A 14,744-nucleotide genomic window follows, 5' to 3' on the forward strand; every position below is an offset into this window, starting at 1 on the left:
CTCCTTTCTTGTTAGTGTTTGAATAAAATAATTTAAGATATATTCTTTCATTGTCCTTGTTTTATTCTTGTCTCTAGATGAATACATGCCTAACAAATATCTCATGAGCTACGGGTCCATGATTTCTACTCTTATCTTGAGTTTAATTCACTCAAGTAAATTAAAACCTGCTTTGAGGGTTTCACTGACCAATCTGGGTCAGAGCCTCTGCTTCAATTCTTGAACAGGTCTCCTCTTCAGGTCAAAATTACTCCATTTGTAATTGTAAATTGTGTTATCATAATAAATCTGTGTATTACCTCATTCTTGGGTCATTTGCAAGACAGCATCACTTTTGACTGTTGGAGCCATACTCACCTGTATGTCTATGAGTTTACCCTCTCTATTTCTAAGCATCTGGTCCCAGCCAGACAATCCTCCCTGTCCCCCTGACCCCGACCCCACACACACATACTGTGGCTTTTCCAGCCTTTTTCACTTGGACCTGACTTTGCCACTCCTGATCTGTTGTTCTCCTATCAGCCTGCTCTGAGGCTGCTAATTCAACCCACTCAAATTTTCCTGAGCTTTGTGTTCATTGTGACAAAACTGAGACAGCCACTTACATCCTCAATCATATCACTTCCACTCCATGCTGAGCCAACTTGGTACTTTGATGTACAGTTCTTCTCCCACTACACATTTCCCCAGGGTTCTGCTAAATACTTAAAGGTGTCAGGCAAGTCCATGCGTGTCTTACTTTGTCCTCACAAGCACAGGTGTCAACATTATGCCATCAAACTGGTGAATTATAACAGTAAGAAAATAGTAACCATGTATCTGTAATAGCCCTACCGTGCTAGGGGCTGTTGGACCAGAAACAGAAACAAGAAAGCAAAGAAACAGAGATTCAGAAAATGGAAGTGAATTTTCTGAAAATATAAAAAGCTTAAAACAACAATTGTTAGTGTATAGGCAATTCCACTGGCCCACTCTCAGCAACCTAACAATTGCTTACGTCACCACATGCCAATGCTAGATGCTCCAACTGCTCTATCCCTTTCTCAGGTCCTCCCTCCTCTCCCCTCTTCCAATAAACCTCTTACACCAGATCTGTTGAATGTCGTAATTTCTCAGGAGTACACCTTGGCATGGGCCCACCAAAGATACACCCACCCACCCATTCACCCATGCCACATTATATTTCATAACACCAGTGTTTCACTTTGCTGATTTCAAATCCAGCCTCTAACCATTAAGTCACTTGGCACCTAGCAACTTCTAATATGCATAAAACTCTGTCTGCAAGTTAGTGTTCAATTCAGGGGAAACTGATTCTCCAATCACTCACAATTAACTCTTCCAGTGGATGATTTTCTATCACCTGTGGTTTATTCTAAGCCACTGAACATGTTCCAACCTACAGTAAAAAAAAAAAAAAAAAAAATCCTCATTGATATTTGCTAAGAAAAGGAGCAAAACTAGGTGTATCATTTTCCTTGGAATTATTGGTACCAAAAGAACTAAAAATATTTCATCTTTTTCTTGAACATGGTTTTTGGGAACTATAAAGAGTTATGGACACCAGTAAGGAATTTAGAGAATGAATATTCATTGAAGCCAAGTTTTCTGTTAGCAATTATTTATAAGGCCACTTGGAAATTATTGAGTATCCATTATAACATCTACCGACTTCCTCAATGAAGTGCACTTAAGGAAGCCTTACTTTCAGAAGGCTCTCAGGACAGGTACATACTTGGCTGCTGACTGCCCAAAGTCCATGCACTGTTAGGGACTATTTACAAAAAACAGTCCAACTTCTGTCTTCATTACCTGATTCTATCACCTACTAAATTTACTATCAGGTTTGTATGAATTATCGTTTTGTTTCCATTCCATAATCAGGGAATGAAATGTGCTTCTGCCTCTGCCTCCCGAGTGCCGCGATTAATGGTTTGCACCACCACTGCATTTACTAAATAAGTACTAGAATGCTGAATGTGCAAGGCGAGAAGAGACTTATTTATTAGTAATTAAAGTACATGTGCCTCCAAGACAAAGTGACAAGACATCTAAACCTGCTCGTCAGGCTGCAAGTTCAACTGTAATATCCCAGGTGAACTGTACTTTATATCTCTTTGTGTTCTGAACTTGTTGCATTATTGAATTATAAACACCTTCATACTGGAGACTATTTTCCTTATTCTGTGCCATTTCCCATATTTCCTAACATGATGCCTGTTTATTAAGTTAGAATTTGTCAGTGCAATTAATCTAAGTCTCTTTACCTTAACATCAGGCAGACTTTTTGGACCTGGGCAAAAAGCAGCTACATTTGTTACCAAAATAGCACAAGAATGATCTCTAGGCCATGTACAAAAGTTCTTCTCTTCTGAAACCTCTTGAGAGAGACACACAGAGTTCAAATCACTCTCAGCTCTAGTGTCTTCCATATTCCTACTAGGATAACCCATTACATCATCCCATTGCTTTCCAAAATCAAAGCCACAAAATCCAAATTCTTCTGAACAAAAACATGGTCAGGCCTATCATAGCAATACCCCAGTCCCTGGTACCAAGTTTTGGATTTTATTTCTGTGAAAAGACACCATGACCAAAGCATATCCCTCTCCCTCCTTTGTCTTATTTTGTTTTCTTGTATATATATTTTAAAAAGCCAATATAAATCAGAGAGAAGAGAATACAAGATATGCCCATCACAATGTAAAGAAATGGAAGGGCAAAAGGGTTAGGTGGTTTGATATTTAAGGCTTAAACTATTCTCTGTTTTTAAAAAAAAAAAAACCAACAACAACAACAACAAAACCTGGGGGAGTCTCCACAGTCTCAGGAGAAGACAGAGACTGCCATTCAACTGCCATTTCGATGAGATTCTCTCCAGAAGATTCTGTCCAGAAGCAGGGAAAGACAGTCACTGTTTTTACTACAGAGAACCTTTTTCCTTGTGTAGATAAAAGTGCTGCAGGGCTTGGAAGGCAGAGACTCACTTATGTAGGATCAAAATCAGCCATTTCCAACAGCAGCTCATGGACAGCACCTTCTGGGGGCAAAGGCTCCTGGAGTACAGGTATTTCTCGAGGCCAGTCATTGTCTGGAGGCAATCCAAAGAAATCAAAGATTTTGCCCAACTGGTCAGCTTCAGAGTTTCCACAGAAGAAAGGCTTTTGATGAAACATCTCTGCAAAGATATAGTCAACACTCCACATGCCCATAGGTGTTGCATATATAGACTGAAAAGCAACTTCAGGAGCCTAGTACCAGAATGTAACAGCCACAGGTATGAGGGCCATCTGGTAGCTATGGATTCTGGTTAGGTCAAAGTCAGACAGCTTGACTGTCCCATTACTTGTCACTAGAATGTTCGCTGACTTCAGGTCTCAGTGAGCAATGCAATTTGCCTGAAGAAAATCTAGGCTGCTTAGAACCTGACACATCAGTTCTTTGATGGTTTCAACTGGCAAGCCTGGTGGGGCTGCTTTGTCCAGGTTTGTCCTTAGATCTTGGTCTTCGTGCTCAAACACTCTGGTGATCTTGATGTCTGGATCAATAGGGAGGTAGCACAGACATCAATCAGTCAGATACTATTGATCAAGCCAGCTCAGTCAGTCAACAGGTTCTCCAGGGCAGGAGAGAAGATTAAAAAGAAAAAAAGACAATTAGACAACACTGTGGCATGACACAGCCAGTTCTGAGGCTGAGGCAGGTTTATTTTTTTTTTCTAAATCTGCTTTTATATCATTTTAATTACATGTAAGTAATAAATCAGTTCTAGGTGAAGGAACAAGCAAGACAATAAATACAAATAGTCAAGGAACAAGCAAAGCAATAAACAAAGTCCTGTTTCTAAGGCTTATCAGAATGGGTCCTTCTGGGTTCTAGGCCAAATTCACATTCTTGCCTGAAGCCTACTTCTTTGTTCTAGCCTAAAATTAGATTCTGCTGCTGAACCCAGGTAGTGGGAGTGGGTTGATCTTTCTGAAGGACGAAGGAGAAAGAGGAGAAGGAACATTGCTCTTTGGTTGCCAGAGCAAACGGTGTGACAGTAAACAGGAAGGAATTAGTGAATTTCCTAAGTTCACGATGTTCAATTAGGTAGAATTAATTTTGAGTCTTGCTTTGGAAAGGCATTCCTTGTGGAGTCAAAACTAGTAATTAATGTGAGGTAGTAAAAAGAGAGGCATCTGCTGAAGCACTTGAATATGGCTGTTTGATGAAGAACCTGAAACCTCTAGCTAACTCTGCAATCAGAATCTGTCGAGCATAGACTGCAGAGGGGCTATCATCAATGAGTCTTTCATGCCCAGGGTTGTGGGAAGCCTGAACACTCTGTGTGGTTACTACAGCCAACTCTGGGCTTCATGGAAGGGAGAAGCTGGGTCAGGGTAACAATCCAAGGCTACAGAATTCAGTGACATCCTTGTTCTACAATCAACTCAGATGTCTTGAGTTAAGTCATTTCACCCACATGTAATTTGCAATTATTTTAGCGCTATGTTAAAATATTGCTTCAAACAAAAGCAGACACCTTTAAGTTTTCTGCCATACTTTTAGTTAATCTAGTATGTCCAAAATGCTATTTCAACATGTTTTTGAAAACTAAACTAGCTGTATATTCAAGCGTTTGACAGTCACAAGTCACTAGTGGATACTGGCTAGTGGTTGACATATTGGATTGTGCAGAGCCAGACAGATTTATATTCTCCACAGTATGAGAACAGGAGTGACATTTGTCTTTGATCCTTAGAACAACTGTTCCAAAGACTAACTAATCATCAAAACCACTATAGAAACTTTAAAATAATATTGTGAGCCCTCATTTCTTGTGTACTAGTTATGTCCTAGAAAAAAAAATCTCCCTAAGAAAATAGATGTCTAGCCTGCCCATGCCCTGGAGATGTTGCACTGGGAAGGCAGGCAAATTTCTGTGAACTTGAAGATAGCCTGGTCTACGTAGTGAGTTCTTAGCTAGAGCTATATAGAGAAACCCTGTCTCAAACAAACAAACAACAAAAACAAAACCAACCAAACAAACAAACAAACAAAAAAACTCTTTGCTGAGATGTCCACATGTTCAGGTCACTGGAGGTAGGAAGGGAAGAAGGAGTGTGGGTGAGTTCTGTGGTTGGTAACTTTTCCTTTCCAGGCTTCTGTGGTTAGCAACCTTTCCTTTTTAGGGCTCCGCAGATGGTTAGCAGGAGACAGTTCTGACTGTGTGACGGGAACTTTTGCTGCTGTGTCCATGATGTCATAGAATACCAGTCACTGAAGACAAACTTTTTCAAGTTAACCTTTTTGTTTTGTTTTGTTTTGTTTTGTTTGCTTGTTTTTTGACACAGGGTTTCTCTATGTAGCCTAGCTATCCTGGAACTCCAGTATGTAGACCAGGCTGGCCTTGAACTCAGAGATCTGCCTTCCTCTGCTTCCTAAGTGTTGGAATAAAAGTCATATGCCACGTGCCACCGTCACCCAGCTCAACTTAACAGAGTAACAGCTAACATGAAAGAAATTGAATTTCTCCTTACTGATTCATCTACCTTGTGACCCGAGGAGCTGCAGCTGGTGTTATGCATCTATTTTTGAACCTGTTTAATGATTGCATGTAGGTTGGCTGCCCTCTTTTTTTCCTATAGCTGATTCTCGCACACACCATTTTTAGTTTAACTGCCAACTCAGATTATGGGTTATCAAAGTGAGGAGTCTTAAATACATTTATTTTGTGGACATGAAGACATGTGTATATTATGTGTATTAAAAATCTCCTTTCTAGATTATAATAACCATTTAGATTTTTAACACAAAGGATAGCAGGAGCATATAAGAAAAGAGGTAAACTGAATTGAGTTGTTATAATGAGTTCTCTCCAAAATGATTCCAAAGGAAATGAGTCTCAAATGCAGTGAAGGGGATCTGTGACCTAAATGGATCAGAAAACTAAAAGGGCCAGTTAAGTGGGAATGAATATATAAGCAATTGGTAAACTAAGTCTACACTCAAGCAATTCTTGGAGTTCTCAGGTTAGAAAACTGTAGGCATTCTATGAGAGTAAGGGGAAGTACTTATTCTCACAAAATGTAGGTAGAAAATATACTTTGGTAATCTAGTGAGAAAGCAAATATGTAGCAAACCTGTGAAATTGCATGTAGCAATTCTACTCAATGGAATATGTGTACAATAAAACAAAAGTTTCAAACTATGTTGTACCAGCCATTCAAGTTCCCACACAGCCCTCAATTGCTACAGACATGATCTTATCAAAAGAGAACAGTTACAAAACAAACCTAATACCCAGGTTCCTTCATGTCACAACGACGAGTGTCCATTGGTGGGAGCCTGCCTGAGTTACTTTTCTATTTCTGTGCTAAGCCACCATGACCAAGGCAATTTATAGAATAAAGAGTTTATCTGAGCTTACGGTTTCAAAGGATGAGTCAGTGACCATCATGGCAGACAGTATAGCAGTAGGCTGGCAGGTAAGGCACTGCAGCAGTTGCTCAGAGCTTATATCCTGATCCACAGCCACCAGGCAGAGAGAGAAAGTTAGTTGGGAATGGCATGAGCTTTTGAAACCTCAAAGCACCCCCAGCCCCACCCCCTGCCCCCATGACACATCTCCTTCAACAAGGCCACATCTAATCTTTTCCAAACACTTCCACCAACTGGGAACCAAGCATTCACATATGTGAGTCTATAGGGCCATTCTTATTCAAACCACCATAGAACCACTTAGGTTTATGTTCAAAATCTTTGTGTAGCATATTATAACTCTGGGCAAGGTATTCGGCCTCTTTCGTTTTAGCTTTCTGAAGATCCCATCTTTTGGGATTATGTGGATGACAGACACAGAAGGTAAGATACCAGGCACAACGCCAACAGACTAAATGCCCAACTGTAGCTGTTATAATTAGAATGAAGTTTATCTAAATACCTTAACAAGAGACATTTATAAAATTTTCTGAAAGTCAAGTGTATCCTCATGAAGATGTTTATTCCAGGGAATTTTCTGTGACACAAACAGATTTATTTGGAAGACTACAAAGGAAAAATCCCTGAATTTTCCACCCACTGTTACCTAACACTCCACCACCACCCTTAGTAGTCTTCTCATTTCTCCAGAGAAAAAGCAGAACACAAAGTTCCTTCTGAACCACAGTTAGAGATCAACATCAGTTCATTTGAGAAAAAAGAGTCCCATCATTATTTATATACAAAGACCTCCATATATGTACAGGACTACATACACATTTACATACAAAGCACAAGGACACACACATACAGATGTATTTGAAATATACATTAGTAACAACTTTAATGTTAGCATTTACATAACACAAATGAATGATGTAATGGAGAAACAAAATGAGAACCTTAAGACTCCTTCTTCCTGTTATGTTTAACTTCAATTCCTGATACACTTGTCGGACAAACATATTTCATACTGTATAGAATTCATATTCTCTCTCTCTCTCTCTCTCTCAGACACACACACACACACTTAGGAGGAGATTCAAAGTTAGGGGACATGAATGATGTGTACTCGTGATGTGGGCTAGCAAGCTGAGTCAGTTTGGTGAAGCCAGTTTTTGTCTGCCCAGCATTCATCCAGACTTCCCTAAGGGTAATTATTTCTCTGCCAGGCGTATTATTGGAGACACTGGAGTCCCAGGCCTGACTAATATTTTCTTCTTGGCCCTTTTACTTCTTTAGCACAAACATCTGAGGTTATGGTGGTTTTGAAAGAGCTTCTCAAAGCATCTTAAGCATTTTTGTTCTTTAAAAGAAATTATTTCTCAATTTCTTGATGTTCACTACCAAGCTCAGGGCTACTGCCCTCTGCCCTATTTATCGTTAAAGGTGAATTTTGAATCACTGTTTAAGCTTTGATAACTTCATGCAGAGCATGGAAATTGGGGCCAATAGCCCATACAAATTGAGAAACACATTGAGAGATTCTTCAGAGTTTTTATCGCTGCAGACAGCCTTGGGTTTGAGTGACACCTGTGCTCAGGAGATCATTTCGGATGAACTAGCCCTTTGTAGCAGGACAAATTAAAGCATGACAGGTTGTACTACATGTAGATAGATCATAGCTGACTAGCAGGAAGTATTATTTGGTAAGACCCCACATATTATGGGTCCTGACGACATGGATGTATAAACAAATAAAATCAGGAAATGTTTTATTTCCAGGTATAGGTATACCACTGTAATCTCAGGACTCAGAATACTGAGGCAGAGGAAATTGCAGGTCAAAGGAAGCCTAAGATATATAGTGAGAGCCTTGTCTCAGGAAGATGTGAGGGAGGAAAAGAGAATAAGAGAGGAGGGGAGGGGAGGAGAGGGAGAAAGAGAGAAAGAGGAAGAGAGGATAGGGATAAGGATGTGGAAAGGACACAGAGGCTGTGATGGTTTGGATAAAAATGGCCCCCATAGGCCCATAGTGACATTATTAGGAGGTATTCATTATAGGAGTAGGTATAGCCTTCTTGGAAGAATTGTGTCACTGTGGGTGGGCTTTGAGGTCTCAAATGATCAAGCCATGAGCAATGTGGCATTTACTTCTTGCCATCTGTGCATAATGTAGAACTATATCAATTCCTTCTCCCACACTGTCTGCCTAGATGCTGCCATGCTTCCCACCACGATGACAATGAACTAAATCTCTGAACCTGTAAGCCAGCTCCAATTACATGTTTCTCTGTTTTAGTTAGCGTTTCTATTGCTACAACAAAATCACCAAAAACCAAGTTAGGGAGGAAAGGGTTTATTTGGCTTATACTTCCAGATCATAGCCTATCACTATAGTAAATCAGGACAGGAACTCAAGCAGGGATGGAACCTGGGGAGGTAGGAGCTGAAGCAGAGGCCATGGAAAGATGCTATTTACTGGCTTGTTTCACGTGACTTGCTTAGCCTGCTTTCTATAGAACCTGGGACCATCAGTTTAGGGATAGGACTACCCACAATGGGCTGGGCCCACCCCTGTTGATAACTAATTGAGATAATGTCTTACAACCAGATCTCATAGAGGCATTTCCTCAACTGAGCCCCTTTCTCTTTGACTCTAGCTTGTGTCAAGTTGACACACAAAACCAGCCAGCACATTTTCTTTATAAGAGTCGTTGTGGGACTGGTGAGATGGCTTAGCAGGTAAGAGCAATGACTGCTCTTCCAAAGGTCCTGAGTTCAAATCCCAGCAACCACATGGTGACTCACAACCATCCATAATGAGATCTGACAACCTCTTCTGGTGTGTCTAAAGACAACAATAGTGTACTTACATATAATAATAAATAAATCTTAGGAAAAAAGGGTTTTTGTGATCATGGTGTCTCTTCACAGCAATAAAACCCTATGAAGGGAAAAGAGACAGAAAGGGAGAGGGGAGAGGAGAGAGGGAAGGGACCAGAGAGAGAGAGAGTAGTATTGAGCATGGAGATTTTATCTTTTTAAACGTGATCTATAGAGATTGAAATGAACCCTGAAGGCCAATAGAAACTTGGAATAATGAGATTATATGTATTGATAAATATCCGATGATGGGACTTAATGTTTCCATAACTACAGACTGCCAGTGTGAGCAGGAAACCTAGAAAAGTGTGATGTAATGCAACGATGACTCCCAGGTTCAAGCAGCATTGAGATTAACATTCCACAAGTCCTCTCCATTCACAGCTGATGAAAAAAGCATTGTGGTTACAAAATCAAGTTCCTAAATGCACACAAAACTGAGTGTCTAAACTTCTTTGTAAGGACTTTGGGCTTATTAAGAATAATCTAAACCAGGTGGTAGTGTCACATGTCTTTAATCCCAATAGTTAGGAGGCAGAAGCAGGTGGATCTCTGTGGTTCGAGGACATAGTGAGTTCTAGGACAAACAGACAGCTACATAGTGAGACCCTGTTTCAAAAACAAACAAATTTAAATTTAGCATCATTTTGACAACTCCATATATTTCTACAATATAGTGTTTGCACTACTACTCATTATCTCCACTTACCCGCCTCCCACTCCTGATGACTCTCCTTTCTTCCTGAATAACTCTCTTTCTACTTTCATACCTGTTTCATACTGAATTTAATTAGCGTTTCTTGTATAATCATGGATGGGGTCATTCTACTGGAATATGAGGTTACACCACTCTAGACGATGGAACCCCTTCCCCTGGCAGCCATTAGCTTCTGTAAGCTCCTGGAGAAAGGGTTTGGCTCCATAACCTCTCACTCCAGACCCATGATGGAATGCTAAAGAGCCCACATTTGATGGGTCTTATGTAGTTATCCAGAACTGCTAGAGTGTTCAAATTCAGAAACTAGTATTTCATAACACACACACACACACACACACACACACACACACACACACCATCCACTGGCTCTTAAATTCTCTCCAATGCCTTTTCTACAAGATTCCCTGGGCCTTGGGAGTGTGTTATAGATGCCCCATTTAGGACTGGGCACTCAATAGTCATTTATTCTCCCTCCACTTTCCACAAGGTGAGAGTCTCTGAATTAGTCATCACTGGTAGAGAAAGAGGCTCTCTGATCAGGGCTGAGAGCAGCGGCAGTCTACCAACATGGGTTACTTAGAAGGCAGTTTACCTATATGTCCATTTAGCAAAAGACCAGTAGATTTCTGCCCCTGGCTGACAGGCTTTTCTCCCTCTTGTATGTTTTCCTCCCTTGTTAAGCACTACTAAATATTTCGGAAAGCATGCTACCATTCTATGAGGTAAAAATAATGAAGTTTTTAATTAATTAGAAATTAACATAATGCAGCACAATGCCATTGTGATATATTTAGAGGCTAAAACACGTGACAGTCAGCTACAAAAATAGCCCTTAAGAATTTAAATGCGGCTGAAGAAATGGCTCAGAGGTTAAGAGCACTGGCTGAACTCTTCTAAGGGTTCTGAGTTCAATTCCCAGCAACCACATGGTGGCTCACAACCATTTGTAATGGGATCTGAAGCCACCTTCTAGTGTATCTGAAGAGAGTATACTTACATACATAAAATGAATAACTAAATCTTCTTAAAAAGAAATTAAAATGCAAGTTTACTGGATTGTTACCATGTTTCTTAAGTAAAGAAGGAGAGTTTGACAATCTGAGGATGGCACAGCAGGCTCATTTTCACTTCCATCACACTGCAAACAGACCCCTTCCTTCTCTGCTCTCAGGTATAGTAAGGGTTAATCTACTGCTGCCAGGATAGCTGGGTATGGGCCAGCATCATCATCATGACTTCCTGAAGGGCTCTGGGCTTCAGACAGAGAGAAGCATTTCACATTCCTGTTATAGGAAGTTCTTAGTGGTGCTGACCATGTGGAAGGAAGGAGGGACAAAAACAACAACAACAACAACAACAACAACAACAACAATAACAAAAAACCCCACAAGCCCTGATAAATCCAAGTGTCCTACTAACCACTATGTAGACACAGTATTGACTTAAACCCATGAAGGTAGCTGTTTATGGTTGGACATGAGTCTGCACATTCTACATAAAATAGCACAATTTAGAACAGAGACTAGAATGTTTTCTAAAGCAGGATTCAGCTTCCCACCACCACCAAAACAAACAAACAAACAAAACAACAACCCAGATGATATGCCAGGAAAATCTTTACATAATTAATCTATGTTGGTCATGTCTAAAGTCATGGGAAAGATTTAAGAGCTATTTTTAATAGTTTTGTGAGGTGGGTTTCACCATGTGCTCCTGGGTGCCCAGGAAATCACTCTGTCAACCAAGGTGGTTGGTTGTGTTGTTCTGCCTCCTGAGTGGCTCAAGCCACCATGACACACTTTTTGTTTGTTTTTGGAAGCAAAGTTGTAGTGTTTACATTAACAACCATATGTATGCAAAGCATAGCTTATTTGGAGAATAATTAATGAAGGTCTGAGATGTGGAGTCTTATCCTCTGCTGTTTAAGGAACTGTACTGAATGTCAGCCAGCTTTTGACTCCTAGGTTCTTAGTTCATTCCGTGAGTAGACACTAAATTGAACACAGGACCTCTGGAAGAGCAGTCAGTACTCTTAACTGCTGAGCCATCTCTCCAACCCAGGTTTTTGAATTATTAATAGGTGAATAATTCCCACTCATTGCCTTTTTTTTTTTTTTTTGAGAATAATTTGGTAGAATTTCATGAACCTGCAAAGTTAAATTTTGATTTTCATGTTGATTTATACAGAGTTTGCTCAAGTCAGCATTTATAATATAAAAAGAATGACTTTTCTCATGGTGCTTGTTAGGATTTTGTCTAGGCTCCACCCCACAGTTACCTGGCAACAGCCAAGTGTGCCTGACTCACTATAAAAGGAGCTTCTTGCTCCCCCCCCCTTTTTTTTTTTTTGGTTTTTCGAGACAGGGTTTCTCTGTGTAGCCTTGGCTGTCCTGGAACTCACTTTGTAGACCAGGCTGGCCTCAAACTCAGAAATCCGCCTGCCTCTGCCTCCCGAGTGCTGGGATTACAGGCGTGTGCCACCACGCCCGGCGCTTTTTTTTTTTTTTTTAACTCTTTCTTTTTTCATTTGTTTGTTTTGTCATTTGTTTGTTTTGTCCTATTTGTTCATTTTTAATTTTATTATTGCCTCCTCCTTCCTTTTTTTCTTGTTTTTGTTTTTTTTTTTTTTTCTTTTTTATTCCTTTTAGATGCCTGTTTGTTGTCTAATGAGAGAGAACAAGGATGCGGATTTGGGTGGATGAGAGACAGGTAGAATCCGGGAGGAGGTAGGGGAAAGGGGGAGAGGAAACCAAAACCAGAATATATTATTTGGCTGGGGGTACAAATATATTTTCAATTTAAAAAAAGAGTAATTAATTAACTCAGATTGAAAATTAATTTTCAATTTTTATAAAGTGATTTCTGTTTTAAGAGAATAGAATAGTAAGACGATTAGAAACTGATGCGGCACTAATATTCTTTTGTTTTTTTGTTGTTGTTTGTTTGTTTGTTTGTTGCTTTTTTTTTTTTTTTTTTGAGACAGGGTTTCTCTGTATAGCCCTGGGTGTCCTGGAACTCACTTTATAGACCAGGCTGGCATCAAACTCAGAAATCCACCTGCCTCTGCCTCCCAAGTGCTGGGATTAAAGGCGTTTAAAAATAAGATGTGGTGAAGAACTATGTAAAGGCCATTGCAATATGGTGTGCATTTTCTGAGGGGACCTGCATATGTCTTTGCATGTAAGCTCCTTATAAATAAGCACTGCTGTAGAGGAGGAATGTGTTTGTGGATGTACAGTCAGGAGTGGGAGAAGGGTGCCTCTGCAGGCCCATGCCAAGGCATCCCTTACCACTGAGGGACCAGCCACATGATGGTATAGTGTAGAATAGAGTTTATTCAGGTCATGGGGAGGAGAGTTGAGAGGATAGTAGAGACAGAGAAAAGCAGAGAGACAGAGAGAGAGAGTAGAGGTTGGTCATGAGCATGTGGAGAGAGCATGGAGGGGAATGGGAAGAGAGGTGCAGCAGGAGGAAGAGCAAGAAAGAGAGAGGGGGTTGAGAGAGGGGGTTGAGAGAGAGAGAGAGAGAGAGAGAGAGAGCAAGTAGAGGAGTAGAGGCTGGCCATGGGAATGGGGAGAAAGGGGGAGGGTGAGCAGAGAAAGAGCAAGAGAGCAAAAGAGGAGCAAGAGTGCAAAGAGGGGGCAAGCAGCCCCTTTTATAGTGGGTCAGGCCTACCTGTTGCCAGGTAACTGTGGGGTGGAGCTTAGACAGAATGCTAACACCCAGCACCCACAGAAAAGATGTATGGTCACTGTCTTAGTCAGGGTTTCTATTCCTGCACAAACATCATGACCAAGAAGCAAGTTGAAGAGGAAAAGGTTTATTCAGCTTACACTTCCACTTTGCTGTTGATCACCAAAAGAAGTCAGAACTGGAACTCAAGCAGGTCAGGAAGCAGGAGCTGATGCAGAGGCCATGGAGGGATGTTACTTACTGGCTTGCTTCCCCTGGCTTGCTCAGCTTGCTTTGTTATAGAACCCAAGACCACCAGCCCAGGGATGGCACCACCCACAAGGGGCCCTCCCACCCTTGATCACTAATTGAGAAAATGCTTTAGAGCTGAATCTCATGGAGACATTTCCTCAAGGGAAGCTCCTTTCTCTGTGACAACTTCAGCCTTTGTCAAGTTGACACACAAAACCCCTTGTCAACTTGGCACACAAAACATCACTATTAAGCCTCAACTCTTACTTTCTTATTCATCCCCAAGATCTTAATAACTTTAAGAGTCCCAGTCTTTACAAATTCTTACATACTAAAGTGGATGGGTTGGGGAGCAGGGTATAGGGGATTTTTGGAGAGGAAACTAGGAAAGGGGATAGCATTTGAAATGTAAATGAAGAAAACATCTAAGAAAAAAAAAGAAAAAAAATTCAACCCCTTTAAAATATCCTACCTCTTTTAAAATCCAAAATCTTTTTATAGTTTAAAATCTCCTGACTGTGGGCTCCACTAAGATACTTTCTTCCTTCAAGAGGGAAAAATAGCAGGGCACAGTCACAATTGAAAGCAAAATCAAACTCTAATCATCCAATGTCTGGGATCCACTCATGATCTTCTGGGCTCTTCTAAGGGCTTGGTCACTTCTCCATCCCTGCCCTTTGTAGCACACACCTGCCTTCTATGCTCCAGCGGCCTGTACTTTACTGCTACTGCTGTTCTTGGTGGTCATCTTATGGTACTGACATCTCCAAAACACTGCTGTCTTCTGCTGCAACTAGGCTTCACCTATAGCCTC

The 14,744-nt window shown here is 40.7% G+C and overlaps 1 pseudogene; it reads right to left on the reverse strand.

The window, feature by feature from the left end:
• Positions 1–2,923: 2,923 nt before the first annotated feature.
• Positions 2,924–3,574, reverse strand: LOC110303496 (cyclin-dependent kinase 4 pseudogene; annotated as a pseudogene).
• Positions 3,575–14,744: the final 11,170 nt, after the last annotated feature.

Source organism: Mus caroli, unplaced genomic scaffold (genome assembly GCF_978045245.1).
Source record: "Mus caroli unplaced genomic scaffold, Mus_caroli_1 scaffold_9, whole genome shotgun sequence".
Lineage (NCBI taxonomy): Eukaryota > Metazoa > Chordata > Mammalia > Rodentia > Muridae > Mus > Mus caroli.